The sequence below is a fragment of the Macaca thibetana genome, chromosome 5, assembly GCF_024542745.1.
Source record: "Macaca thibetana thibetana isolate TM-01 chromosome 5, ASM2454274v1, whole genome shotgun sequence".
NCBI lineage: Eukaryota > Metazoa > Chordata > Mammalia > Primates > Cercopithecidae > Macaca > Macaca thibetana.
The window spans coordinates 13,588,217-13,608,383 of NC_065582.1; the positions used below are offsets into that span (position 1 = coordinate 13,588,217).

The following is a 20,167-nucleotide window of genomic DNA, read 5'->3' on the forward strand; positions in this document are numbered from 1 at the left end:
TGGTCAACATGGTAAAACCTTGTCTCTACTAAAAATACAAAAAAATTAGCCTGGCATGGTGGCACCAGCCTGTAATCCCAGCAACTTGGGAAGCTGAGGCAGGAGAATTGCTTGAACCCGGGATCGTGCCACTGCACTCCAGCCTGGGAGACAGAATGAGACCCTGTCTCAAAAACAAAACAAAACAAAACCTGAACGTTACACAGGATCTTCATATTTTAATGAAATCAAGTAGGCAAAGGGCTTTGTAAATTATAAATCAAAGTATATTTTATAGTTATCATTTTTTAACTCCACTGAGTTTTGAAGGTAAATTTAAGTGTACATGTTTATATATCTTTATGTATCTGTGTGTACATCTTTATATATCTGCAGCAGAAATTTAGTTTACGATATATTATAATTTCAATTGTAGAAGCTTATTAATTGAAAGAAGGACATTCTAAATACAGTGAGTTACAGCTCATTACATTTTTCCCCCGTGGAAAAAATGTTATGTAAATTAACTAATGTACTGACTGGTTTTATCTAAGAATATATTTTTGTAGGCAACTGTATTAATATTGATGTAGCTTACAGTAGCTTGAATTGAAACAAATTAATTTACTGGGCTTGAGTGGTGCTAGAATAAGTACACACTGGTGAAGTGAACGTATGTCTCATGAGTGAAGGAGACTTTCTCCCCTTAAATAATGATTTGGGCTCAACATCAACAGAGAGGAGTAAGAAAACGGTACCTCACAAAAGATATGCCACAAAATAGTAGAATATCATTTTACAAATAGCAAACAGAAGCTGGGAAATTAAATGATTTCCTCAAAGCCATGCCTGGGGGAAACAAACTGCCAGAGCTCCTGGCGTCTAGTCATTTATTTTTCCTTAAGGGAATACCCAGATAAGAGGATGCACCATCTGAGAGCCATTAGAGAGAGAAAGGCTGGCACATTTGATCTAATGCTTTCTCCTGGGTCAGTACATGCCAATTTTTACTGAGGATGGAAAGCCTACCGAGATCTTGTCATAGCACAGATTCTAATCCAGTAGGTCTCAGGTAAGACCTTGGATTCTGCATTTTGGAGGAGCTCCCAAATGATGCAGATGTTGCTGCTCTGCAGAATGTATTTTGAGGGTAAAGTGCTAAGTGAAAGAGAGAGGAAGTTCTATTTCCTCTTTCACAGGTTTCCTTCAATTCCCCGGCTCCTTTTCACGACCTCAGAGCAGCAAATCAGTAAAGACAAAACTTCACAATAGCCTGAACACAGAAAAATTTTTGAAAAGGAGGTATAAGATTGACTTCAAAGTGATTCCCAAAGGGAGAATGGATGTTTATTTTAAAGAACAAAGCATACTCATTGAGACTAAAATAAAAGCACAGCCAATCTCTTCAGTTAAGTAGTCTGCCTAGCAAAAAATAACCACCAATTCTATCAGAAGGCAAAACAATACTGTACCTCAGGTTTACACTTAATCTTCTTACATCTCAGTGGAGTCCATTTCAGGAGAATACAGTAAGATGAAGAATCCCGTTCAAGCCTGAACCCCACCCTCTACCTCCTTCTCTAAATGGTTATTGTAACCCTTCCTTATCATCTGAATTTGTATTGGCCAATACTTGCATTCTCTGGAAAGGGAATTCCTCTATTCCATGATCTGTCAAGATTAAAAATTTACTTAGGCGTGGAACATGCCAGGATGATACATAGTTATACCAGAACAAATCCTTTGTTGCAACTGTTTCAAAGTAGTGATGAATACCAGGGACATTAATTTACACATTTTCCATTGGGTGACACTTGCTACTTGAAATACAAAAGTGATATTCATTATGTTTCATTATTCTTTAAAGGTGTTTTTAAAATCAATTGTCAAACCCTCTTCAAGCCTGCATGTGCAGGTGTTGGATTCCTGGAATGTAAGCAGCTGTATCATGAAGTTCTAAGGTAAATAATTTAATTGGGGATTAACAAAACATGTGCATATTTCCTTAAACAAGATAAAAATCTGATGTGCTATGAATAGTTATACACAAATACTTTTATTTAGATAATTGCAGTGAAAGAAATGTGTGCAATGTAAAAAGAAATTGCAGATTGAAGCCATACTTAGGAATTTTATGAAAAAGAGTTTTTATTGTTGTTCCATTATCTTATCTAGCCTATATTTTTAAAAGGGGGAAAAATCACATACATTTCTCTGTATATTGGTCATTTCAATTTACGTGAACAGCATTCAAAATTCAGAAGAATACCAGGAAATACTAATAGATTTAGCATTTGGTGGGCAGGAAAGCAGACACGCTCGGTAATCTCTCCTATGTACCTTAATGTCTGAGCAAGCATTAGACGATACTTACTTTTTCAGTCAAGTAATTAGGAATCTATTACATGAGGGCATTTTAGAAATGGGAAATTAAGTGTTGTTTTCCTTGCAAGTGGTAGTAAAAAGCAGATAGTTGACTGCTGTTGATTAAAGAATCCATAATGATTTTTTTTTCCCCCTTCTTCCAAAAAGTAGCATTTATCGCAAAGAGATTGCAGGCAGCAAGAGCAAAGAATGCCACTTGCTGGGCTAACCTGTAGAATGAATTTGGAAAATTTCCAGACCTTAAAAATCACCTGCAACCCTATAAAAGCAATATTGGTTTCATTAACTTCCATGTAAAACTTGATAATCACAAATTTCAAAAGAACCATTGAAAGTCTATACTTTGCGATATTAGACGGTGTCCAAAAAATTGAAGTAGACTAAGAACTACTCCATCATGTGTTTTAAAATCTTCTGTTCAGGCATAACTATTTACAGAGAAAAGGTAAAATGAACATCTTGTCTCAGTTATCAATTGCTGCACAGCAAAGCACCACAAACTTAAGTGGTTTAGAACAATAATCATTTTGTTTGCTCAGAATTATGAGGGTCAGTAATTTCAGCCGGATTATACGGTGGTTTTTCTGCTGTTCTCACCTGGGTTCACTCAAGTAGCTACTGTGATCTAGCTGCTCAACTGGAACTAAAGTGGCTTTCTTGCCCTATCTGTGGTTGATGGTGGGTATTGGCTGGGTTTCTCATGCCACATGGTGTCTCATCCTCGAGAAAACTGTCCTGGGCTTCTTTATAGTGATCTCAGAGTTCAAAGAGGGCAGAGCAGAAGTTCAATCTTCAGCCTGGAAGTGACATAGCAATCCTTCTGCTACATTCTCTTGATCTGAACAAGTCACAAAGCCCACGCAGATTCAAAAGGTGGGAAATTGACTTCACCTCTTGACAAGAGGATGGACAACATCACATTGCAAAAGGGACACGCGTCCGGGGATGAGAGGAGTTACCACATTCATCCTTGAAAACACCCTTCAGTTATATTTTCAAATGCACGAATATGCCACACAAGAAAGCAACAAATGTTCATGTGTATATGGTGTGTTTGTGTGTATATATCTCTTGTAAATAATAATTTCAGATGTATGAATTGTATGGCATGGTGGGAGGGAGATGTATATATGGTAGGGAATTAGCAAAGCAATTTAGGACAACCCTATAAATTGTATTCGTTGCTTCTTTGCTTTGTGTTGGAGAATCCAAGTCAAAATAGAATTCCATTGTACACTCTGTTAGAGCATAAGTTTTAAGTTAGAGCATAAGTACTCTCTTTCTGAGAGTGATATTTTGTAGCAAGGTATTTGTATTCCTAGCAGGCGCACGCGCGTGCGCGCACACACACACACACACACACACAAAACCTCTGAAAGAACTGATGAGGTAAGATACCAACTGAATGCTTATGGGCTAATGCTTCTTCCCATAATATGCCCTCGGCCTTTGCAATCTCCAGTTGTTATTAATTTTTCTTTTATCTTCTCACATATTAAAAGTAGGTGTAGAGCGATGGCCAAGGAAATCAGCAAATCCTTTTCAAAAAGCTACTATAAAGCGGGACAAAACTGATCCATTGTATGTATGTTGTTTTCATATAACAATCAGAGAAGGATTTACGCTTGAAAAACTGTTGAACTTCAGGTAAAAACAGTAGAGTTCTGTGACATTCTTTCCTGGGGCTTCTCCCGTCTCAGGGTAAAACTGCCAGGATGGAGCAAACCATGAGGACCAGCCTCTTTCCTGTTAAAGAAACTCACTCGGTGTGGAACACAGCAGCAATGTTAATGCAAGTGACTTTTTGGAGGCTGTGAGTTGAGACAAGCCAAATATTCTTAGCCCGAGGTTGCAGCTGTTAGGGCAGGCATACTCCTGGCTGAGAAGGGAAAGGCCACAAGCTCTTCACGCATTAAATACATCCTTAAATTTTCATCAGAAGACCTAGCCCCAGGCAAGAACTGATCTGCTTTCTGTCTCTGAAAATTTGCCTTTTCTGGACTTTTCATACAAGTGGAATCATACAACATGCAATCTTTTACCTATATCTCCTTTCACTTAGCATAATGGTTTCTAAGTTCTTCCACATGGTACCGTGTAGCGGAAGTGTGTTTTTTTCAATCATGAAATGATTTTCTGTTGCATGGATATATCACATTTTGTTACTCCATTTACCAATTGATATTCATTTGGAATATTTACAGATTTTTCACTATTATTAATAATGTTTCTATCAAAATTCACATGTAAGTCTTTAAATGTACATATGTTTGCATTTTTTTCTGATTAGATGTTAAGGAGTAGAATTCTTGGGGCATACAGTAATTCTGTATACTTCCTTTTGAGCAACAGCCAAACTCTTTTTCAAAGTGGCTGTACATTTCACATTCCCATTAGCAATGTGTGAGGATTCCAATTTCTCCACATTCTTGTCAACACTTGTGTTTATCCATCTTTTATTCCATTCTAGTGTGTATGTAATGATATCTCATTGTGGTTTTAATTTTCATTTCCCTGAAGCCTAATGATACTGAGCATTTTTTTTTTCATGTACTTATTGGCCACGTACACCTTTTTTGATGAACTGTCTATTCAAATCTTTTGTCCTCTAATTTTTTCATCTTATGACTTAGTGGTAAGTGTATTTATATATTCCAGATTACAGTCCTTTATTAGATATGTGATTTGCAAATACTTTTTTCTGTTTGACACTTGCCTTTCATTTTCTTATCATTGTCTTTTGAAGGGTTAAACTTTGAACTTTTTATGAAGTCCAATGTATCGCAGCTTTTAAAAAGTGAATTGTGCTTTTCGTATTGTGTCTAAGAATTTTTTGCCCAACCAAAGGTAGGGATTTTCTCCTGTGTTTTCTTCTTGAAATGGTACAGTAATAATTTTTACATTTAGGCCTATGATTTATTTAGAGTTAATATTTTTGTTCAGTATGAGGTAAGGGCTGAAGTTCAAGTTTTTGTTTGTTTGTTTGTTCTATGTGGACACACAATTATTCCAGTGCTACTTGTTGTGAAGGCTATCTTTTTTTGCATTGAATCATTCTGATCACTTTGTAAAAAAAATCAATTGACTGCAAATATAATAATTGACTTCTGGATTCTCATTTATGTCCAGTTGAGTCAACTGATCTATATGCCTATATTTGTGCCAATGCCACACTGTCTTGATTACTCTGGCCTTGTAGTAAGTTTCAAATTTAAGTGGTATAACTATTTCACCATTTTTCTTCTTTTAAACAATTGTTTTGGCTATGCTAGCTCCATTGAATTTCCATACTACACATCTATTTCGTGCTAGATATTTTCCCACAGGTCTCTGAGGGTCTGTTTATTTTTCTCCAACCTTCTCTCTCTGTGTTCTTCAGATGAGATCATTTCTATTGGTCTATTTTCAAGTTTCCTGATTCTTTGATCTGTCCTCCTCAGTTTTCACTTGTGTTACTCTAGTGAAATTTCCATATATACATTTTTACATATACATACAAATGCATATAATCACTTACTGTATGTTTTACCCAGCCTACCTTTCACTTTTTATATTTATTCTCATTATCATTATTTCATATATTCATCTTTAGGTAGTAGATTTTTTTCTCACTTTTTCATAATCTCCGTTGTCCTTGAAATAACAAAATTCTTTTTTATAACACTTTAAACTTTCTTTCTGAGATTCTTTCCAAATAAATATTTATTTTGCTTTTGTTGTTTAGATGTATACAACATGATTGCTTTGATATATTTATGCATAGTGAAATTGTTACTATGGTCAAGTAAATTAACAAATATTCAGCATCTACCACAATTTCTCTATCCCCCATCATCTGTTGACAGACACTGAGGTTGTTTCCATGCCTTGGCTATTGTGAATAATGCAGCAATGAACATGGGAGTGCAGGTACCTCTAAAAGGTGCTGATAATACCAGAAAAGTTCTTGCTGGGTCATACAGTATAGTTCTATTATTCATTTTTTGATCTTCTTCCATACTGTTTTCTGTAATGGCTGTACCAGTTTACATTAAAATGATATAATATACTAACATAACAACAGTTACATAGAACAATGAAATAGAAAAAGTAGCCCGGAAATAAAGCCAAGCACATAGGGCCAATTAATTTTCGACAAGGACACCAAGAAGACACACGGGGAAAAGACAGTCTCCTCAATGAATGATGAGGAAATAGGATTTCCATATGCAAAAGAATGAAATTGGACCCTTATCTCACACCATACACAAAAATCAGCTCAAAGGCCTAAACACAAGGACTAAATCCATAAAATTTATAGAATAATCCATAGGGGACAAACTTCTTGACATTAGTCTTGGCAAGGATTTTTTTGGATATTACACCAAAAGTTCAAGCTACCAAAGTAAACATAAACAATTTGGACTACATCAACCTAAAAAGCTTCTGCACAGCAAAGGAAACAATCAACAAAGTGAAAAGGTGGCCTACAGATTTGGAGAAAATATTTGCAAATCACATTTCTCATCAATAGTTAACATAGAAATGTATAAGAAGTTCATGCAACTCAATAACAACAACAAAAATAACCTGATTGAAAAATGGGCCGAGAACTTGAATCAACATTGCTTCCTCTGCACTTCCTGATGGACACTTCAGATTTCCACACCTGCCAAATAAATCTCATTGATCTCAGGAAATAACCTTAAATGTTTGCCATTAATAAGGTTTATTAAAGTATAATACATCAAACTGATGGGGTCACTAAACATTTTCCAAGGTCTATAAATGCATTGTTGCTTAATTATTATTTCCACAACTAACAAAAGAACACACAATATGAAATATAATCCTTAATTTTAAAGTAAAAGCAATTTACTATTAATAAGACCACATTTGCTTTGCAATGAGTAAGGAGTTGAGCACTGATAGAAATTTTCAAATGACCTAAATTTGGAACTTAATTTTGTGCACTCCTAGACTCTTGGCACCATGATTCTGTATTGATTCTTGATTGAGGAGCCACTCCCTTTGAGCTATTAAGGTTCATTGCTGTCTGTTGAACAAATGCTAAAAGAGCATTTTCAGATAATTTTACAGTGAGTTTAATAAAGGCATTCTGACGATATCCACATTTTCTTATCACTTTGAAGCAGATTATCTGATTTTGAGATACATGAGTCTAAAAAGCTAATTTATCAAAATTTATATTTTTTCTCCTTTCTCTATTAACAGTATTTAAAATTCTCACATCTCTCTTTCATTTACTTAAATATTTTCTCAAATTTTCTATCTTGATGACCAACAATATTTCCTACTTGAAGTTTTTGAATTAGGTAATAATTTTTTAATGCTAAACAATTTAATCATATAGTATTCCTTTAAAGCTCATTTGCCAGTTGCAGAATTGAGTTGTTAGACTGGAAGAAAATATGAAGTGCCAGAATTTCTGCAGCCTGCCTCCCAAAACATTCATTAGCTTGCACTTTAACTGTACCTGTTCAGATCCTTCCGCAGATCACAGCTGAATGAATAAGGTTATCCAATTAAACATCTTTATATCCTATGGAAAACAAAACAAAACACAATTTTATACCACTCAGTAACTCTTGTACTCAGACACAGGCACTCTAACTTTCATTTTGTATTGCTGAAGTTTGTATTTCTAAAAATCAAAGTGTCAGGGCGGTGCTACACAGAGAACCAGAGAAGCAATCTGACCCTGAGGAAGCATACCAGGACTCATGTGAAGAAAAGCAGACAGGCTGTAAGAAAAGCAAGCCTCATAAGCGAATGACCAGATGAGCAAAGTATTTTTTAAGACTTCCAAAAGGAGTGCATTTGAATAGTAGTCAAAATGGACATATTTAACTATACCTAAAAATAAGTGAATCATGAGTTCATCAGAAATGTGCTTCTTAGTCTATACTCATGTTTAAACAATATTAAATCAATAAAACAGTAGCAACAGCATAGTTTGTGAGAGTCTCAAATTCCTTTATAAATATGGAGAAGGAAAATAGTATAGGAAAATTTTTAGGGGGCCAGATACGGTGGCTCACGCCTGTAACCCCACCACTTTGGGAGGCCACGGCGGGCAGATCACCTGCGGTCAGGAGTTTGAGATCAGCCTGGCCAACATGGTGAAACCTCATTTCTACTAAAAATACAAAAATAAGCCGAGCGTAGTGGCAGGCGCCCATAGTCCCAGCTACTAAGGAGGCTGAGGTAGGAGAATTGCTTGAACCCAGGAGGCAGAGGTTGCAGTTAATCGAGATCGTGCCACTGCACTCCAGCCTGGGTGACAGAATGAGATGCCATCTCATTTAAAAAAAGAAAAGAAAAAAAGAAAAAAAAAATTTAGAGGACAGTATTATCAACAAAACCAGGTGACAAAATATCTCCTCAAAACCCCAGAATACGCATAAATAGAATCAGACTGAGGCTATGTGATCAGCAGCTATGCAGAAATAGAAGAAAAGAAATTTATTATTTCGGAAGAAAAGAGTTCTGATGATCCTCTGAGACAGAGTTCAAAAGTTGCTTTAAAATCTTCATCTCTAAAAGAAAAGGACCACAATCTGAGTGGGAATCTCAGCAAGCAGACTATAGAACCAAATGGTGAAATGGATGAGTACACGATAGCAAGATCACAGAACGTAGAAGGCTACAGCAAGATCAGAGGATGCCCAAGTTCTCAGTAATTAGAAACATACGAAAAAATCATCCTTTCATTAGGACAGCGCCCCTTCTAAGGAAATATCGCTGAAAGTGGACTCCAAATTGGGCAAGCAAGAACGCTGGTGGTACAGAAAGAAAAGGCTTACACACTAGTGAGGGGGAGTTCAGACGAAGTTGACCTCAGAAAGCTTTTTTAGAGGTAGTTAGAAAGACTGACACTACTATTCATACTTCATAGGACCCATGATGAGGGAAATTTTCAACACTGAAGGTCAAAATGCATACTGCTTCACTCACAACCGTAAATACTAACAGCTCTTTCTAAATACACAAGAAAATCCATCTTATTTAAACATGAGCAACAGAAAATGTTTGTAATTGATTGCTACTGAATGACAGTGTAAAAATAAATGCTCAAATAACTTACCAACAAAGGATCACCCCAGAAAAAGGTGTAACTTAGTATTTCAAAATTGGCTCAAAGGAGCTAAGAAATTACGGAAGCTACAAATGAACAGTGTGAAGCACAAAAAAGGAAATTCCAAAAATAATATAACCAGACAAAGGGAGAATATTAAGGAATAGTGGAGAGAGATTGGGAAAGGAATAAAATCACACATAAAAACTAGACTAGGCCGGGCGTGGTGGCTCACGCCTGTAATCCCAGCACTTTGGGAGGCTGAAGAGGGTGGAACACAAGGTCAGAAGTTCAAGACCAGCCTGGCCAAGATGGTGAAACCATGTCTCTACTAAAAATAGAAAACCTAGCTGGACGTGGTGGTGAGTGCCTGTAATCCCAGCTACTTGGGAGGCCGAGGCACAGAATTGCTTGAACCCAGGAGGTGGAGGTTGCAGTGAGCCGAGATTGTGCCACTGCACTCCAGCCTGGACTACAGAGCAAGACTCCTTCTCAAAAAAACAAAACAAACAAACAAACAAAAACCACAAAAACCGAGAAACACTAGAGAGAATACAGGAAGAAAAATGAAGTTTAAAAAGGAACACATTGTTAAAAAATCAGAAGTGTACGGAAAAACATAGGAAAGGGTTCATTGCAAAAAAGGTAAATGTGGAAGAGAGGCCATGAAGAGACCACCTATGTGTAAAAGAAAACTGAAGAATAAAGATGAAGTGCAATAAAGTGAGAAAAGGACACTCTAACCTGGGAAAATCAACTCAGAATCATCAACACCAAGACATTTCATGTAAATTAATTCAGATTCAGAGAAAGAGAAAGAATCCTTTAGACATCCAAATAAAAAGAACATATAATTTGTAAAAAGAAAATCCGAATCGCCTCAGAGTGTTTGATATGAACACTTTGTACCAAACAACAATCAAGAAGCATTTTTAAATTCTCAAGGGGAAAAAAAATAAAAAATAAAAAAACATGAACTTAATGATTTTGTACAAAGCTAACTGATCTTCAATTGCAAATTCCAAACAAAAATAGTCACAAATGTGCAATAAATTATGGTTTGTGCACACAATGCTATTAACAGCAGTTACCAGCAACAACACAGATAAATCTTAGAGCATAAGACGGAGTGGAAAAAGCAAATTACAATATGCTTTAGAAAGTCTGAATCCAGATTTATAAAGCTCAAGAATAAGCAAAACTAAAATATGTTGTTTAGGGATACACATATGTGATAAATCTACCAAAAGCAACAACAACAAAAATAAGAGAAGAGAAAAAAACAGTGGTTTCTTCCTATGGGGATGGAGAAGGATGACACAGCAGTGGGGTGGCCAAGTTCTAGCTCTTCACAGCTGGCCATTTTGTTATTGTTGTTGAGGTTTATTGTTCTTTATAGTCTTCCTAAGAAATATGTAGAAATATTTCCTAAGAAATATGTAGAAACAAGCCTTAGGTGGGCAATAAATAACTATAAAAAATACATCATAGGCCAGGCGCAATAGGTCATGCCTGTAATCCCAGCACTTTGGGAGGCCAAAGCAGGTGGATCACCTGAGGTCAGGAGTTCGAGACCAGCCTGGCCAACATGGTGAAACCCCAACTCTACTAAAAATACAAAAATAGCCAGGTGTGGTGGTGTGCACCTGTAATCCCAGCTGTTCGGAAGGCTGAGGCAGGAGAATCTCTTGAACCTTGGAGGCGGAGGTTGCAGTGAGCTGAGATTGTGCCACTGCACTTCAGCCTGAATGACAGAGTGAGACTCCGTCTCAAAACAATCAATCAAACAAAAAAAGATCATAAAGACAGGTAGCCTTGAATATATGTGACTGTAGAACATAGATTAATTTGGGAGATAAGGGCAAAATATTATAAAATTATACATGCTTTAACAGTGTACATACAATAAAACTAACAAAAGTGGAATGCGTGGAGAATATGTAAAGGGTAGAATAAGCTTGGCAATTGCCTCATAAGAATTAGAAGAAATTTTTTTAAATCATGTATAAATCAGATAATGGGAGAAAAGAAAAGGATGAGGAATAGGAAGTCACTGGGCAGTATCAATATTGATTATTACAGGGAACCAGTAAAGAGTATCTAAGAGAGATGTAACTAAGGATATTATGTAAATGTGTCAGTATAAAAGTAACAATTAGGCAAACAAACCTCATAACTCCAAAATAAATACAAAAAAGGTAAATTACAAAGCAAATAAACTTATGATGAAAGGCTTTATATGACTCCGTATTTTACAACTAACATTTAGAAATGTAAACTAAAACCATATAATGGAACTAAGATCACAGATATAAGTTATATGATTGTATGATCTTATGACCAATTCTGTGACCTGTCATATTAATAACAATATGGTTCTCACTGGTCTATTAAATGAAGGTGAATTTCAGATTAGCCAACAATGTAAACTTCAACTCTATGTTCTTACAAAACAGATCCATAAAACAGAAACTGAGAAACGCTAAAAATGAAAGGACAAAGATATACCTGGCAAAGAGCAAATAAAAAGTTTAAAAGCATTAAACAAATGAGGGAGTACCTATTTCAATGTTAAAGGCTGTGATTTGTAATAATAATATAATAAAATGTAAGAATGAACCAAGAAAAAGAAAACTTAGAATTCAGGAAACAGGAGATCAAAGCCAGAAGGGAAAAGTATTGACTGAGTAGTGGTGAAATAATGTCCCAGGAGGACGAAGATGCAGCAGACCTAAAATGTAATGAGGGAAGATAGAGGAAGACAGAAAAAGCATGATACTGATACCTACCCCAATATACAGAATTATATTTGGAGGGAATTTATAATTTAAAGTATTTGGGAAATATTTGGGAATACATACTTAGAAAAGTTAGCAAATGAAAAAATTAGGCAATGAACTCTAGGAGAAGAAAAAATATATATAGGCACACTTATATATACAAGACTGAAAATGTGATCACAGTGCATTAGATGTCTCTGCTATGAAAAATATTGGCAGTCACATTAATGTGAAAATTGAATATTTATTCATCATAAACTGTGCTGTAACTAAAATGAGAATATGAGCAGGTAGAAAATGTGTGTATGGCAGTGAGAAAGAAAAACATAAGGGACTGTATCATGTCACAGGAGAAAATCAACATATTGTATAAAATTGATTTTAAAAAGAAAGAGCAGCTTAAGCATATTACTTAGAAAATCAATGAAGTACAATTTTACAATTCTTTGGGGTTGACGTGTTCCAGCCTTATTCCAGTCCCTGCAATAGTGAGTCACAGAGAAGTCCCAGCCTACACAGAGTTAACTTTCTTGTGGGGGCATATGAGCAATAAATAAATAAAAATTAAATGTATAGAATGATAGTTTTATGTGTCAACATGGCTAGGCTGTTAATTCAGTAATCATCCCCAGGTATTAACCACTAATTACAGGTGTTGCTGTGCGGGTATTTCTTAAATGAACTAAAGTACATATCAGTTGACTAAGTGAGGATGTTACCCTAGTATAATCTGATTCAATCAGGTGAAAGGCCTTAAGAGCAGAACTGAGGCATCCCTGAGGAAGAAAAATCACCCTGTGGACTGCGGGCTTCAGCACCAGCCCCAGAGTAGCAATCTATCCTTCCTGGAGCCTTCCTGTGGACTTGTAGCCTGCTTTGGCCATCCTCCACAATCACGTAAGACAACTCTGCAATAAATGTCAATATATATCTCCTACTGGTTCAGTTTCTGGATTAAGCCATGACTGACACATATAAGGATGCCAGATACAGATACAAAAGCAATGCTGGATAAGAGTGATAAGAATGTGTGTGAGGGGAGGATGCTGTTTTACATTGGGTGGTCAGGAAGGACTCACTGAAAGGATGCTTGACTGACTGATAGCATCACTGCTCTCATTCTTTACTCCTCTTTTATCCAGGCCTTTTGCCACGGGACTTTGCATCACTTTGCACCAAAAGCAGGATCTATATTTTTTCAACTGCTGAATCTAGACAGATTCAGAGGCATGTGAAATCATGACAGGACTTTCTCAAGCTTCCGTGTGAGCCTCATCTATCAGTATCTCACTTCCCCAAAACAAGCTTTTTTACAGATGAGGCTAATGCAGAAGCTTGAGAAAGTCACAAAGCCTTTTTGAGAAAGTCCTGCCATAATTTCACGTGTCTTTTTCCTTGGCCATAACCATAGCAGTATACCAGGGCCAGCCTGCTGGAGGATGAAAGTCATGGTTGCCCCAGTCATCCCTGCTGAGGCTGTGCTGGATCATCCAGTAGCCAGCTGACCCTCGGATATATCACTCCGCCCATTCAAGATCAGCAAGCGGTGACTTGCTGACCCACAGCTGAAGGTGGACACATGATTGGGCCCACGCTTGACCAGCCAAGTCCCGCCCAGTGTAGCCGAAACTTTTAAGTACATATTTGATGTTGGAGTGGCACTGATGTTTTGTCATGGCTTGCTGTGCAGCATTGTTGTACCAATAGGTAACTATACGGAATAGGCCTGAAAGAAGCAGAGGATCAGGCCATACTAAAGGAACAACACTGCTGCAGTGGAAAGGACAGGCTCAAATGCGCTAAGGCAGGAGTGTGCTTGTCATGCCTACGGGGCAGCAAATGGGCTTGTGTAGCAGGAGTACAAAGAGAGGGAAAGGTATCAGGAGGCAAAATAAGTTGAGGGGCAGTAGATGAAACATGTAAGGCCTTGTAAACCACAATAAGGATGGAATGACACAGGAACTCAATGGATGCTTTCAAACCAATTAGTATAAGGACTCTTAAACATGTACATTGGCTGCTGTATGGAGAATGAGCTCCAGGGAGGCAACTGCAAGGTAGGAAGGCTGTTCCATCCTCCAGTGTAAGTTCTCAGTGAAAATGGAAAGTTATTGTTGCTTTGATCAGGTTACAGCAGAAGACGTGGTAAGAAGTGTTCAGATTCTGTACATTTTGTTAATAGAATGCCAAAAGGATTTTTAGATGGATGGGATATGAAAGAAAGAAAAAAATTAAAGGATGATTCCAAAGCTTTGGTTTGAGCAATTGAAGAACAGAGTTGCCATTTATTTAGTTGAGGAAAAGTTTTGGAGGAGCAGGTTTGGGTATAGGTAGCAGGAGTTGAGTTTTGAACATGTTAATTTTGAAATGGCATTAGGTATGCAAGTGGAGATGTTATGTGGTCAATTATATAGAGATAGAGACAGAAATATGAATCTGGGATCACTTATAAGATACAGATAGCACAAAATTGAAATCCCAGAGGGAATTTCTGACAAAACGTAAATGATAGAAATTGAGCCATGAAAAATAATGCAAGACTTAAATATACCAATTAACAAAGAAAAGTTTGGAGGGTGATTAAAGACCTACCATTGAAAAAAGGACACAGACCAATGGTTTCAGCAACCAAGCTAACCGAGTGTGCTGCAGAGTACCGTAAGAAACAGTTTAGAGAATTGGACGTGACCTTCTCTGGAAAGTGGAAATTAGGGGTTGGTAGAATTGAGACAGGCAGCTGCTGTTTTTCCTTTTAAAACTTGTACCTCTGTATAATGATTTAAATTGCATATGGTATTGTGTTGACTAAGCTTATTGAAATAATATGGCACGGAGGTGCAAAAGTAGAACCAGTGGGTGTAGAGAAATCTTCCCAGATATTCAGTTATGGGGGGGGGCGGGCAGAGAAATGGGTCAGTGTTATGGTTAGGCAGTGGGAAGTAGAAGGGCTATGAAATTTTAAATGTGTGTTCCCGTAGAGACGAAATGACCAATCAAAGTCAGATGAATGATACAGTGAGGAGGAAGAACTGAAAGAACATAGTTTTCCCCAGGAGAGAATCATTACACTATAGAATACAAATGAAAGGACTGTTCTTTGTTAAAGGAAGGTGTGTTAGTCAGGTCAGGCTGTATAACATGCTACCATAGACTAGTGGCTTATTGACAGCAGAAAGTTGGTTCTCACTGTTCTGGAATCTGGAAGTTCAAGATCCCCGAGGGTTTCAGCATCATCTGGTTCTGGCGAGGGCCTTCTCTCTGGTTGAAGACTGCTGTCTTATGGTGTATTCTCACACAGCTGAAAAAGAGCTAGCTAGCTCTCTGGTCTGTCTTTATAAGGCACTAATCCCATTCACAAACTTCAATCAGGCCTTAGTTACCTCCCAAAGACTCCACCTCCTAACACCACCACCTTGGGATGAGGGTGCCAACATGAACAATGAGCAGTTACACTCAGTCCATGACAGCGGGATCGTTGCCTTTACTTGAAGGGAAGAGAAAGAAAAAGGATTCTGTCGCTGAGAGGTTTATGGATTTGGTGACAGAAAAGGAGAGGGAATTGCCACCGAATGCTTTCTGGTTTTGGAGTATTTCTAATACTTTCTTTTTTTCTAACACTGTTTGAGTTTCAGTGAAGTAGGAAAGGAGGCCGTTTGATGAAAATAGGAGTTAGAGAAGGTCCCAAGAGAGGAAAGCATACATGAAAAGTCATCTTTGATACACAGGGAAGAGAGTATGAGAGAGACACAAATCGGCAAACAATGTTTTGCTGCGGCGCTGAGGGCTCTTCGAAATTTGTGTTTATGAATTTAAAAGATCTCCACAGAATCGCACCCACCTGGGCATTGCATCCATCAGGAGTGGCTGTGGGTGTCATCAGTGAGCCACACGAGGAGCAGGGGAGAAGGCTGGCATGTAGGGAAGAAACTGGGATGCCCTTGAGTGGTTTCCTGGACTATTTTGGAGCGGTATTAAGGAAATGTCTGCACATTTTGCAGGTTGGAATTGAACCAAAGAGAATATTTTCCTATTGAAACCCTGTTATAATCCACAAGCTGGGATGGAGTTGAGAAGAGGGAGTGGGAGTGCATCATCTTATTTGATATTTGACAGTGTGAAGAATGTGAAACTATTGGGATTATTCCCATTTTACAGTTGAGAAGATGAGTCATTGGAAAGTGAGGACAGAATTGGAATATGGAACTTCTATCTTCTGTTAAGAAAGCAAAATTTGACCTCTGCCTTGTTGGGATTTTTGGTTGAGCCTAAGAATTACATTGACATAAGATACATTAACAAGAGAAAGCACACAAATTTGTAAAAGTTTCATGTGACATGGGAGACTTTATAAGGAAATAAGGACCTGAAGAAGTGGCAAAATCTAAATGCTTTTATACTAGGCTGAACAAAGAGAGGCATTTGTGGAAAAGCAGCCACATTTTGTGGGGAGGCTAACGGAAGATAAGAATTCTTTTAACAAGGTCGGTTTGTACAGACCTCTCCTACAGAATTATCTTGGCTATGACTCCCTGTTGAAGAACGTGGTTTTTTTCTTTTTCTTTTTTTTTTTTTTTTTTTTTCCTCTGGGGCTGGGAGGGCGTCTCTCACGGGAATTTTCATCTCTCGTTTCCAAGAAGAAAAAGGGAAAAACAGATTATCCCTCTTGTATCTGTTGTTTCTAAATGCCTTTAGCTTAAAATTGTCCCTCTGCCAAAGTGGCCTATTTTGGGGTGTTCTGCCACACACCACTTCCAATTTTTTGTTTCATGTTGCTTCACTGTACTGTCATATTGCCTCAAACCTAGTAGTGAGATATTTGAAATGGATTCTTATTTTAACTCGTGCTGTACCTTTTGCACATAAAATTGAATGTCTATCATCTTTACCAAAGAAGAGACAATCTACGGCTCTGATTTTAGATTATCCAACCTCAATTAAAGGTAATCTGGGAAATTCTGTGTCCCCTATAAAAGACCGAGAGTTATATTACTCAGCTTCACCCACTTAGAAGTGAAAGGCCTTGGAAAGAAAAGGCAGTTATTTTTTAAATCATAAATTTTTCCAAATCTGTATTCTAAGAATCTTTTAACTTAGACAATTTTCCTTCCTGGCTCCACCTTCAGTGAAATCCTGCCAGTTTCTACACTAAGGACAATCCATTAAAGTGAGATTCTTGAAAAAGTTGACATATTCCAGGAGAATGAGCAGTTCATTTTTATAAGTACTTAAATATTTAATTAAATACCCCCAAACCCTAAAGGATTGTTGCAGGAAGATATTAAAACCTGAAACCCAAAATTTGCTTTGAATATTAGCCACTGAAAAAGAATTTTCAATGAACTCTAAGGATACTGAAATTAACAATTACTTATCAATTCTGGTAATTGGACACCCTATCCGATTCATGCTGCTGGCATTCCTGACAGATCGGAGCTGCCACTCACCATCTTTTTCTGAAATCTTACTCTGCAGCTAAAAAGCATGGTATCTCCTGTAAAGACCTTTTAAAATTCTCTCAGGAAGTAGCTCTCAGCAGAAACATTCATTAAATTTGGTTGTCCATTTTCCTGTCACTTATCCAGGAAGATTATTTTAACTCTCGGATTTTCAGGCTAACAGAAAACGGCTGACTATACTGTGGTCCCAGAGGAAATTTCTTCTGGGAGAAACAGAAGGCGAACTCTACTTTCAGAGCAGACATTACCCTCACCAGTGGGTGAACAACACCAGTAGGGCTTCAACTCTTGAAATCCAGAATCAGTTCTTGAAATCCAAAATGGATGAATACAATCTTACATCTTTATTTTTCAACTTAAATGTCACTGTAAGCCAATCATTTACAATTTCTTGGAAAATAACTTTGGCCTAGTTAAATAAATTATTTCTTAAAAAAATTCATAAGGTTTTGTAGGGCCAGTCCTTTAAAGCATGTTAACATGCTTCATACTAAAATACCTTTAACTGCATCCTCTTCAAGTTTACCTATAATCACAGTACATTTAAATTGCTAGAAAATCCTTATAAGTATTTACATATGCCAATCTAATGTTAAGTTATCTAAATAGACTTCTATTTAATCAAGGAAGTTATCTACAATCTAGTGCATAAACCCTCTGCTTTTTAAATTTAAGCTGGTTTTTTCAATAAAAATTAAGTAAAACTGTTATGTGTATACAAGTTAGTGTTTACGAAACTTTTTTTTTTTCTTTTTTTGAGACAGAGTCTCGCTCGGTTGCCCAGGCTGGAGTGCAGTGGCATGATCTCGGCTCACTGCAAGCTCCGCCTCCAGGGTTCACACCATTCTCCTGCCTCAGCCTCTCAAGTAGCTGGGACTACAGGCACCCACCACCACGCCCGGCTAATTTTTTGTATTTTTAGTAGAGACAGGGTTTCACCATATCAGCCAGGATGGTCTTGATCTCCTGATCTTGTGATCCACCCGCCTCAGCCTCCCAGAGTGCTGGGATTACAGGCATGAGCCACCGCACCTGGCCATGAAACTCTTAATTGCTAAACCACTAGAAGTAACTTCAAAATAAGGCAAAGTTTAGTTAAGTAGGTATGTCTTTATTTATTCTTAGAGATTATATGTATTTTTCGAGAAAACCAGAGAAAAGAGACTTTAAGTTTGGAAAAGATTAGTTAATGAAAACTAACAGATAGTCTGATATTCTTAGGTACAAAACAAACATTAAATAATAAAAAATAATGTAAGGGCCATTTCAGGAAAAAACAGGCAAAGGAATCCAGAGTGTTGCTAAGAATTCTTAGGTCAATTTAATTTTGAGAGGGTGGTGGGAAGGGATCAACTTATCTGGCAATATTATGATCACATGGTGGCATTCATTAACACATATCTTCTGATATATGGGACTGTGTATGGGAAATGAAGCCAGATAAATGGATTCTTCGTATTTAGTACCCACACAAATAGCCAAACATCCAGTTTTTGGACTTCAAGGGCAAAAACGATCTTGGGTTTCAAGAGTTGAAGTCCTTTGTTGTTGCCTTATAAATATTGCCTGACTTGGCCCTTTCAAACACAGACTTGAAGTGACAGGCTCACAGGTATTAGAGATGGCTCTTTGGGGGCAGCTCCCAGACGTTTTTAATTTCTGAATCTTAACACTATCAAAGACTTTAAGGATTCCTCACCAGTTATCTAAAAAAATACCGCTTACATTTAATTCTCATTGTAGGTCGTCAGAGAGCAAACAGTGTTAGTGTTGTGTGTTTTCTTATCTCAGTCCATTGTTTAAGATATTTAAGAACATAGATTTTCATAGACAAAACTCTGAATCACCTTGAAGTTATAACCTAAGTACTGTTATGAAGTTGGAAATAATTGATCTATGGCCAACACTGTCTTTAAAAAATCAAACGATATAGTTAGCATCCTTATAGTATAAGTAATTTCAATGAGCGAAGGCCGTTGCTTTATTATTTAATTAGTTCTAAGCAAAAATACCACTTGAAACAATATAAAGAAAATAATTTTACAGTGTCAGCCTTCATTGTGATGAATTAGATGGATTGATTTCCAAAATGTATTACTAAAGCAAATATTTTCTAGCAATGTCAGCTCTAAATAGGATGTCCCTTTCTTTCCCTTTGAATTTAATGAATATTTGTGGTTTGGTATGTTTGTTTCTTTTGTTTTGTTTCTTTGCACAGGTTGGGCTAGGTGTACTGCAGCAGCAAATAAGACTATGGCTATTTTGTGTGTATATGTGCGTGTGTGTGTGTGCGTGTGTTTGTCTCTGTGTCTACATGCAAACACAGGAAAAGCAGGGAAGCAAATGGGCAAGAAATCAATAAGAGAAATATTATGAATGAACACTAATTTAATAATATTTACTGTTAATTTTCATTCTGAAAAATAATTTTAATCAGTAAAGGCTTTGGTCTTCGGTTTAATTATTACCATTTTATTTCAAAAGACTGG

The 20,167-nt window shown here is 37.1% G+C and overlaps 1 long non-coding RNA gene across 1 annotated transcript in view; it reads right to left on the reverse strand.

Moving 5' to 3' along the window:
• LOC126955712 (uncharacterized) overlaps nucleotides 1-20,167 on the reverse strand; it is a 75,815-nt gene that overhangs the window by 25,794 nt on the left and 29,854 nt on the right. Inside the window, exon 2 of the long non-coding RNA XR_007726052.1 lies at nucleotides 7,841-7,906. This is a non-coding gene — a long non-coding RNA (uncharacterized LOC126955712). The remainder of the gene's footprint in view (nucleotides 1-7,840; nucleotides 7,907-20,167) is intronic.